At 41.9% G+C, this 10357-nt stretch overlaps 1 long non-coding RNA gene across 2 annotated transcripts; it reads left to right on the top strand.

Moving 5' to 3' along the window:
* Window positions 1-1743: 1743 nt before the first annotated feature.
* Window positions 1744-3302, top strand: LOC121724537. Of its 2 annotated transcripts, XR_006035230.1 has the most exons (5): window positions 1744-1758; window positions 2380-2494; window positions 2606-2744; window positions 2993-3047; window positions 3156-3302. It is a non-coding gene; the product is annotated as an uncharacterized LOC121724537 (long non-coding RNA). The 2 variants fall into 2 exon arrangements; XR_006035231.1 differs by lacking the exon at window positions 2993-3047.
* Window positions 3303-10357: the final 7055 nt, after the last annotated feature.

The raw sequence follows: 10357 nt of genomic DNA, 5'->3' as shown, positions 1-10357 counted from the left end.
GGTGGGTTGTATCCTTGACAATCATTAGTGCTTTGCGGGTGAGGCGGGTGGTGTAAATGTCCTGCAGGGAGGGGAGTGGTGCTCCAACATTTAACTATATAATAAAAGTCAAAAAGTAAATTAAATCTCATACCAAAACCGAAAATCGTCTGCGTTTGATAGCCTGGTATGCCGCTCCAAACAAAACGCATGTCTCACAATAACGTAGAAAAGGTCTGCCTCGAATAAGCCTACCTCAAATAAATACCTGTGCTTTGCGTAGCCTAAGTAAATAGCAGACGCCGGACATAATTTAGGATTTACGGAAAGTATGCCATCATACGATGTTGGACGCCTGGCGATGCTCTGGCCGTCTACTGTGCCTCTGACACCGCTGCCTCATTTGGATGGTAACTCCACAGGTGAGCGCGAAGATTGGATGTCGTGGATGCGCAAGTAAACTGTTTTTTTTGCTGAGTCTGCAGACAACATTCTCTTTAACGGTTACTTCACCATCTGCGGTGTACAACTCTAAGTAAAGACACCACATTTTAGATGAGTTGGGGACGTAATTGTCCGCTCAGGCTGACAGGGTGGCTATTGAGGGCTCTGGCTCCAGTCATTATTGTGGCTACTGGCTATTATTGGCTTGATTTGGTCATGGGCCAACGCTAGAATACGTTTAGAGCACCCGCTGAGATGGCAAACAATAAAATAAAAAACAAACCAATCATAGACTGTGATCATAGACATACACTTGGCACTAAAAACCGAATAGTTTATTTATAGTTCGTCTACGGATATTTCACGTCATGTTCGAATGCACATTTGCAGCAGGACAGCAGGCAGACCGCTCTTAGTTAGAGCCGCTGTTATCCAATGAAATTAAGTTGCGCTTCAGGGCGACTTCACTCGGACTCCATGCGCGTTCCCGAGCAACTTTTTCTTCTTCTTGTTATGAGGCAAGGACTTTATGTGCATTATCGCCACCCTCTTACTGGAGGACGACTCTCTTTTGACAGAATATCCAATAAAAATCGACGTTGGTCCATGCGTCATTTCCAGCTTTGTAACTTGGCGCATGGTCAGAGCCGACTGGCGCTGGATCCGAACCCCAGTGTTCAAGGTGGCGTTGACTATGAATTGGCCGGATTTACTAGCCTAGCCTCCACCATTCATTTGTATGGAGGGCGGGACTTAGTCACTCTCTCCAGTTATATATAATACCTCCATGGCTGCAACTAGCGGCTGCATTTCCTGTTTCCAGCAGCCAATGCTGTGTCTACCCAGATAGCAAGCATAGTCGGCCCGATTCTGGCTGAGTGCTGGCAGTGTCGGCTGAGGTCCGAGTCGGCTGAAGCACAGTAAACAGTCGGCTCGATCCTGGCTGAGTGCTGCCACTGTCGGCGGAGTTTCAGGTCGGCTGAGGCACTGTCCCCTTGAATGGGCCGACACTGACACGTAGTAGTTGGGCTGATTACTGAGTGTCTTATTTGGCCCGATTGGGGTTTGATGGGCTACTGCCAGTTTTCGAATCAATCTCGGCAGACGGATTTCATACAGTGTGTGGCCCGATACTTCAGGAACGAACAATGATCAGTATCGCGGCTGTTGGCGGCAAAAATTAAACATTTAGCGACAGCCGGACGCTAAACGTACATGGCCCAATTCTGTAAAGTGACTGTTGGCCCATTACATGTGGAAGAGCCACGAGCAGAGCAACTGTTCAGTTTGAAACCAGGACGGCGCGAAACTGTCTCGTTTTGGACACTGCCTGTGGTAAGTAACATGCAACTTTACCTTTACCTGTTATTGCATGTAAATCATTATGAATGTACGTAGGCTTATTATTGCAGACAAAGTTTAACAAGTATAACAAGAATGGGTGTTTCAATCTAACCCCCTTGACGATGACGAAGCTAGCGGTAACATAACGTTATTTCTTAGCCTACTTTGTTGGCCTAATTACCGTTAACGTCAGTGTTGGTGGTTAGTCAAAAACGTTCAGTGCTATAACGTTAGCTATACTTGCATAATTATGTGGTTTTCAAAGAAAAGTGGGATCTAATCATTTTAGAAATAGCTTAACAGTTAACCAGTATTGCATGACTTAGAATATAGCGATTGGTAATGGTAATGGACATTTCATCGTTATCTATCCAACTTCAGGCACTAGGCAGGCAGGACTGAGACTGTATGCCTTAAGAGAGTGTGTGTGTGAGAGAGAGAGAGATGGTAGCAGGGTGGGTCCTGTCCTGGTCATGTAAAGCTCATCAAAATCTGTATTTTAAGGTCATTCTGTATTTTGTACTGAGGGGTTGTTTATGATTATGTAATCATTTTGAACACATATACTTCCATTAATTAACGTTATGACTTTTTTTTTTATGTACACCTCAGAATCCAGGCCACACTGACCAGAGACCTGCACTCCTTTGGATGAAGAAGGCTACCCGTGTATACATGTGTGAACCATTTCTTGTGTTGGAAAAACAGGAGACCTGAAGAGCTCTTGGTAAGTTGTACATTGATTTAATAGATTAAGTAATACGTTTTTGTTTAGATGAGCCAAATCATAGGAATCAGCTTTCATCTAGGCCTGTGTTTTGTGATGTGTCGTTTTTAGATGCTTTTGGTTTGCCTCATCCATTATGTCAGCAAAGAACAGGAGTGGGCAGGAAACATGCGCTGTTGAAAACATGGCCAACCAACTGGAGCACCCACAAGGCTCTTGTGAAGGAAGTCCACAAGCCTTTGTGCTTCAGGTCTGTATGTGTTGACAAATATGTCTTGCTCTTGGTGATTGTCATTGGTAATATATTAGCATTTAACAATCACACAATGTCTTGTTTGCCCAAAATAACTACCAGGGAGGTGTTACCAAGACAGCTGCAGAGTGGCAAGACTGGGCTTTAGTAATATTTTGTCAGACAGTAAAGGATAATAGTTAAATGATTTTTTTTTTTTTCATTTCTTTTGAAATGACATGCTGTCCATGCATCTCAAATTGAAGGATGGATGGAAAGAACTCTTTGATCAACCCCCAAAGAGAGCTGAGGTGGATATCTGTAAGTATATTTGAGTGGACAAACAGAACTTCTCTGACAGATGACATGTTGAAATCTTGCTTTAGACCTCATAATGATCTTATAATATTTTTTTATACCTAAATGCAGTTTGGAGACACCCCCGGCTGGTAGTGCTGCTGAAACTGGTGGAGGCAACAATGAAGCGGCAACAGAAAGAGAAGGCAGGTGGCAAAGGTTGCTTTGAGAGCGAGTGTGTGTGCATGTATGTAGCTGGGTAGGTCATGGTACATGGTACAAAAATACAGAATTTAAAGCACTAGCACAACACTTATCTCACAACCCACAACTACTGACAATGGAATTACTCTTTTAGAGTGAGTGAGTGAGTGAGTGAGGGAGAGAGATAGAATATTTCTGTAAATGTTTAATGTTAATTTAGAATAATTTATTTCTTTGAATCATTATACAGTTTTCAAATGTTTAATTGTTTGTGTTTTTGTATATGAAATATGTCGATTGTTGTAGATAAAAGTAGCTTGTATATTTTAACTTGTTTAATTTCTAAAGTGTATATATGTAAAAGCTTGTATAATTTTTAAATGTTTGTTTTATTAGTTATATAAGTGTGTGGGCCAGACCTGGGCCAACAGAATGCATGACAGTCATTTCACAGTGTGTGGGCCACACCTGGGCCAACAGAAACAATAAGAGTCATTTCACAGTGTGTGGGCCAGACCTGGGCCAATAGTTCCAATAAGAGTCATTTTACAGTGTGTGGGCCAGACCTGGGCCAACAGAAACAATGAGAGTCATTTTGCAGTGTGTGGGCCATATCTGGGCCAGAGGAAATTCTTTGTGTAAGTTATCAGTAACTGTGCCATTGTTGGGCCGGAGGCCCAGCCAGAACTGGGCCAACACTCACAAAACCCTGAGGCAAGGTAGTGGGCCAGAGGTGGGCCGGTCAAATTTTGCTATCTAGGTACTCTGGCACAAAGCCTCTGGCATTGCAGCAAATCACCCAGACATCTTTTTTTTTACCTCTGACGTCAGACGCAAAGTTTTTGCGCGTGGCACACGTAAAAATTTGACGTCTGACGCTCAGACGTCTATTTTTTACTCCTGAAGAAGTAAAAAATCTACACGTGGAGGCGTTATTTTGACAGACATTTTGTCTTGAACGGCTTGCCATATTGCCATATTGTAACACGATGTCAGCGCGACTTCATTTGCTAATCAGGTTACATGCATGCAACACATGTGATCACATGATGAAAGCATGTGTGTGTGTGTGTGTGTTACTTTGCAATATTCACGTGAAATAAAACAGATCAGGCCATGCTAACACTGCATAGATTGTAGGCCACCTAATAATGACTATAGAATGTCAGTGTAGAGTGACGCAGCCCAAAAAACTCACCCAGTGGAGTAGGCTACGTTGGTTTAAATAAAACCTACGTTCTTAAGGGATAAGCCTTTGCTTTATTACACGGCTCTTCAGAGTGCTGCAGAACGTTCCATTCACATGAATGGGCCTTCCCAACGTTCGGGCCTATGTTAAATCTACATAAATCACCGGCAAAGCATTTAATCACCGCTGTCAATGGCAACGGGTTTTGTGCTTCTGATTAATGTCTTTCATATCACTACGCAAGGACTGTGGCCGGTTGCACAAAGCACCTTAAGTTTTTTCCCTTAAGTATGACCCAAGACTTAATTTCTCCTCAGGTAAGGGATTTACTTAAGGGTGTTGCACAGAATAGCCTACCTTAAAATGTTTCCTTAGTTAAGGAGAAACGTCAAGGGATTTACTGCACTGAAAGGGATTTTCCGGCATGAAAATTCTATAGTTTCCACGGAGATTGTTCAACAGCTGTAGCCTAGCTAACTGCCTTTGCCGCGATGCCGTTAGTTAACCCACCAAACACAGTGCTTATATCTTATCATTCATCTTACCTTAATAATATTAGCGAAAATTATCCAGGTAGCAAGTAAAACATGTTATATACATGAACTGAACAATACTAGTTGGCAAGTTAGAAATGATCCTGACTGTCATCAGTGCACCAACGTTTTGCCTAGCGAACCGAACCGAAGCCCGGTTCGCCCTGTCGGGAATTATTTTCCCAGTAATGACCGGCGTTCTATACATTATCCCTTACATGGTTTTAATATCTAAATCATTTGTAATACTAATTTTAGTTCAAGGGAATGTTAGGCTACTGCTTACATCGCAAGTCACATCATGTTCACATGCAAAGCAAACTAACGTTAACTTTAACACCAAAATGCCTGGAGACATGGCCGCCGCTATTTCAATGTAGTATTGCCAGGCAATATTAGTTCTCATACATGACATGACATTACCTAAGATTACACTTAGCCTAGGCTAAACATCACACACAGCTGCTGGATAGCTGATCATCGTGACTTGGTGAAGTGTTTTTCCTGACTGACGCGAGAAGCGAGGTTCCATTCATTCATTTTCATTTGGGGCGTGCCCTGCCGTGCTTCTGTCTGCTAATTTGCAGCAGGCTATTATAGGATGAAAGAAAAATAAACTGAAAGTTTTCCCGATCAAGATATAGCATACTTCTTAATTTTGGTGTCATAAAATATAAGCATAACAATAAATTGCCTAGTAGAGTGTCCATGAGTGTCAATGTAGGCCTAGCCTACGTGTCTGCACAAGTGAAACTGACAAACTGAACCTCTCGTGAGTATAGGCCAGAAACAACTAGGCTATATTTAAAACCACGAATTACTGTTCGAACGAGCGATTTGATAGCCTAATCCACTGCACGAAAAAAAAGGAAATAGCAACTTGTTCTATACACAGGTTTCCCGTTTACCAACAAAACTAGATGCGAGCGCAGCCGTGAGGCAGAATACGCTTGGTGGCCGTCCACAACGTTATAAACTTAACCTAAATAGTCGGCTGCTGTAAGCTACAATCGGATTTTTTTGTATACCCCTGTTGTCTCAATGATAATAACATCTCATTTCAGACAATATTTCAAAGTTTGACGTTCATTTGGATTATTAATATAACATCGTATTTTGTCATTTTTGGCGAAGACATGCATTCCGTTAGGGATATTGAACATATTTAACATTCTCTAGCCATCGTGATTACGAATTGGTGCAGTTTTCAGCACAAAAACTCATTTTATTCTTTTGCTCTTTTGCATTGCTCTATGCTGTTCTATGGTGCTTTCTGCCTCTTGGTTGCGCACGCATGTTTTCGTGACGTTCCATAGAAATCCATGTATTTCTAACAGGTGAATATCGTAGCAAATAGTAGGCCTGTCAAACTCGATTCCTTTTAAGGATCCGGGTTATTCTGAGTCACTCACTAAACTGATCCGGGTTGAACGAGTCACTTGAGTCACTTGAGTCAGTATTGCTAAATCGCAAAGAAATTCAGTCCTACGTTCAAGCAGTGCAGTGGGGTGCTTCATTTCGTTAAGTGCCTTCTCATGTTGGATGTGGATCCTCCATGATTTGAAACCAGGTTTTTGCAGTACTTGCATTTAGCCTAAGAGTTTTGGTCTCCTGGTCAAAGTGCATCCACACATTGTTCATCTTTTTGGTGCTGATGTTCAGAAACTTTGATCTTATTGACAGGGAGGGTAGCCTATATTATAATAATTAATTATTTGTTGTTGTTTTGTTAACAATAGAAAATTTGCCTAGGTCTAATGCTACTCTGCTACAATGTTTATTACCACTACTATATACTAATAGTAGGCTACTAGGAATCTATTCTAATAGGTATTATAGGCAGCTAATAGGCCTACTAGGCAACTAATATTATTAGCCTATTAATCATAGCTATAAATATATATATATATATATATATATATATATCATGTTAGGTAGCCTAATATAATATCATATATAATATAATATAAAATAGCCTAATATAATAGCATCAAAATCTCCACCCACTCACGGGAAAGAAAGCAGTTTGAGCCAGACTGTTTATTTATTGTCTTAACCTAGCCTAAGCAATTGACTTTCAATGTAGACATAGAAACAGGAACGTAGAAATGCCCTGCAGTGACTAAATTATTATTATTGTTATTATTATTATTATTACTACTACTACTACTACTATTCTTATTAGGCCTATTATTATTATCACCTTGACACGAGTAGAAACTAGGCTACTTGCTCGTCTACAGATCCACTCATGACAATGTAGCCGGCTGATTCGACTGACTCGCACTCATAACAACATAATGTAACCGGTCCGCCCGCGGCTGATCCAAATGACCCAGGTAGGCTAGCCTACTCAAGCAACTCCATACAGAGCTTGCAATGTTTCGGACATTGCAACTGTCTTCGCGACCTAATTGCATTTTAAAGTAGGCTATGCGTGCAGAATATATGTTATTTCAGAAGTGAAAGCATGGCTTTTGTTGTGGATTTTCTTTTAACCTTGACGAGGAGTTACTCGTTCCTCTAAATATCCACTCATGACAACGTAGCCGGCTGATTCGGCTGACTTGCACTCATAACAACAACGTAACCGGCCCGCTTGGCTGATCCGACTGGCTAGCCTACTCTCCATACAGAGCTTGCAATGTTTCAGACTGTCTTCGCGACCTAATTGCATTTTAAAGTAGGCTATGCGTGCAGAATATATGTTATTTCAGAAGTGAACGCATGGCTTTTGTTGTGGATTTTCTTTTAACCTTGACGAGGAGTTACACGCTCCTCTAAAGATCCACTCATGACAACGTAGCCGGCTGATTCGGCTGACTCGCACTCATAACAACGTAACCGGCCCGCCCTGCTGATCCAACTGACCCGGCCAGCCTGAGCAGCTCCATACAGAGCTTGCAATGTTTCGGACTGTCTTCGCGACCTAATTGCATTTTAAAGTAGGCTATGCCTACGTGTAGAACATTGTATGCTATTTCAGAAGTGAAAGAATGGCTTTTGTTGTGGATTTGCTTTTCACCTTGACGAGGAGTTACTCGCTCGTCTACAGATCCACTCATGACAACGTAGCCGGCTGATTCGGCTGACTCGCACTCATAACAACGTAACCGGCCCGCCCTGCTGATCCAACTGACCCGGCTAGCCTGAGCAGCTCCATACAGAGCTTGCAATGTTTCGGACTGTCTTCGCGACCTAATTGCATTTAAAAGTAGGCCTAGGCTATGCCTACGTGTAGAACATTGTATGTTATTTCAGAAGTGAAAGAATGGCTTTTGTTGTGGATTTGCTTTTCACCGTGACGAGGAGTTACTCGCTCGTCTACTGATCCACTCATGACAACGTAGCCGGCTGATTCGGCTGACTCGCACATAACGTAACCGCCCGGCCCAGCGATCCGACTAACCCGGGTATACAAAGCAGCTCCATTAAGAGCGTGCAATGTTTCGGACTGTCTGCGCGACCTAATTGCATTTTAATATGCTACATCTATACACCAAATCTAAAGTATGCCTAGGCTACATGCAGAACATTGAATGTTATTTAAGAGGTGAAGAATGGCTTTTGTTGTGGAATTGCTTTTCACTTTGAGGAGGAGCTACTCGCTCGTCTACAGCCACTCATGACAACGTAGCCGTAGCCGACTCGTACTCAATGTAGCCTAACCGGCCGGCTGATCCGACTAACCCGGCTCTGCGGGAAGTTAACCAGTTATCTCAGACTGCCTGCTCACTCAGTCGCTTGAGTTGATTTGTGGAGTTGTGGTTATCCTACTTACGAAATTGTTACATTTTTGGCAGCTATGATGGCTAGTAGGCTAGCTAATGTTGCAAGAGGTTTGTGTGTGGCGCTGTTTATCGTTTTAGATTGAATTGTAGTAGGACTCAACTGATCCGAGTTAATGATACTAGAGACTCGCGACTTATGGGTTAATTTAAAGATACGGGTGAAAGATCCGAGTGAATCACGACTCAAACAGGCGTAGCAAATAGTAGGCTAGCATATGGCGATGGCAGCTTATAAAAACATTTATTTCACTCATCTCGCTGAAATGAACATAGAATGTGGCCTGTTGCACAAAGAAATTATTTAGGCAGATGATCTGCATCTCCGTTAACAGAAAGCTAGTTTTCATCTCTATTGTTGACGTGAAATATGTCTCCATAGTGTCAGTGAAGTGATAACATTATGCAGTTGCAGGTAGCCAGTGTTCACGTCACGGGAGTCAGAAGCTACCAAGACGGGCCCTGCTCTGTTTATGTCCCTCCCAAACTCCTCCCAGAGTTCTGTTTTCCCCAGGCGCCTGCCTGTATGTGAACCAGACGTGAACGGTAATGTGTTTCTTTTTAATAAACTGCCTGTACACTTACAAAGTTCTCTATGCTTCGGTTTACATGTAAAGACCCTCATTATGCTACTGTGTAAGTGTGGTGCTATTTTGAGCCTTGTTAGTGGTATAGAAATAGCGATTTCTTTCTACTGTATGTGTAGCGTAGGCTAGCGTTAAACGCTCATTAGCGGTTTGCAATAAAACTGGTCACATTCGACTAGCATGAAAACAAATCCCAACGAACGGTCGAACTCGGTACACATGTGTTAATAACCCCTAGGTTCATTTTGCACCGGAATTGTCCTTTAAACAATGAAACTTTACATTCAAAACAATGTTATTTCTTCTCAAAATGGTATTTGGTTTTCAAATGACACACACAAACTATCATATGAGTAGACATTTATAAGAACCAGTTGAACACTGACATTCTTAATGTAAAACACTATGATGAAGGGAAAACACTACCACTACTACGGACAGTATAAGTGTTTTATACTTGGAACACACAAATGTACGGAGCCCCTAAGGGGACATGAGCAAAAAAAAAATCTAAAGTTTAGTTTCATGTGCTCACGTGAAACTTTCATGTGCTCACCTGAAACTTTCATGTGCGCACGTGAAACTTTCATGTGCGCACATGAAAGTTTCATGTGAAAAGGTTTTTCGTGCTCACATGAAACTTTCATGTGCACACATGAAAGTTTCACGTGCGCACATGAAAGTTTTATGTGAGCACATGAAAGTTTTGTGTGCGCACGAAAAACCTTTTCACATGAAGCTTTCATGTGCGCACATGGAACTGAACTTTAGATTTTGTTTTGCTCATGTCCCCTTAGGGGCTCCGTACAAATACACTGTAACAAATATATTGTATTTCCCCCCACACAAAAACAATGTACACAGTGTACATCCCAACCAACATAAAGTTGCACATGTGGTCTACATACAAAACAACAGAAGATTTTACTGAATACAGTCACAGTAAAAATAAAAAAAACTATGCTGCATCCTATCTACTGTTTCATTCTGGCCACAGCACCTCATCCACATCACAAGCATTATGCTAAAGCTC

This window comes from Alosa sapidissima, chromosome 11 (assembly GCF_018492685.1).
Source record: "Alosa sapidissima isolate fAloSap1 chromosome 11, fAloSap1.pri, whole genome shotgun sequence".
NCBI lineage: Eukaryota > Metazoa > Chordata > Actinopteri > Clupeiformes > Clupeidae > Alosa > Alosa sapidissima.
The sequence above is the reverse complement of the archived record's forward strand: the minus strand, read 5'-3'. Positions and strand labels throughout refer to the sequence as shown.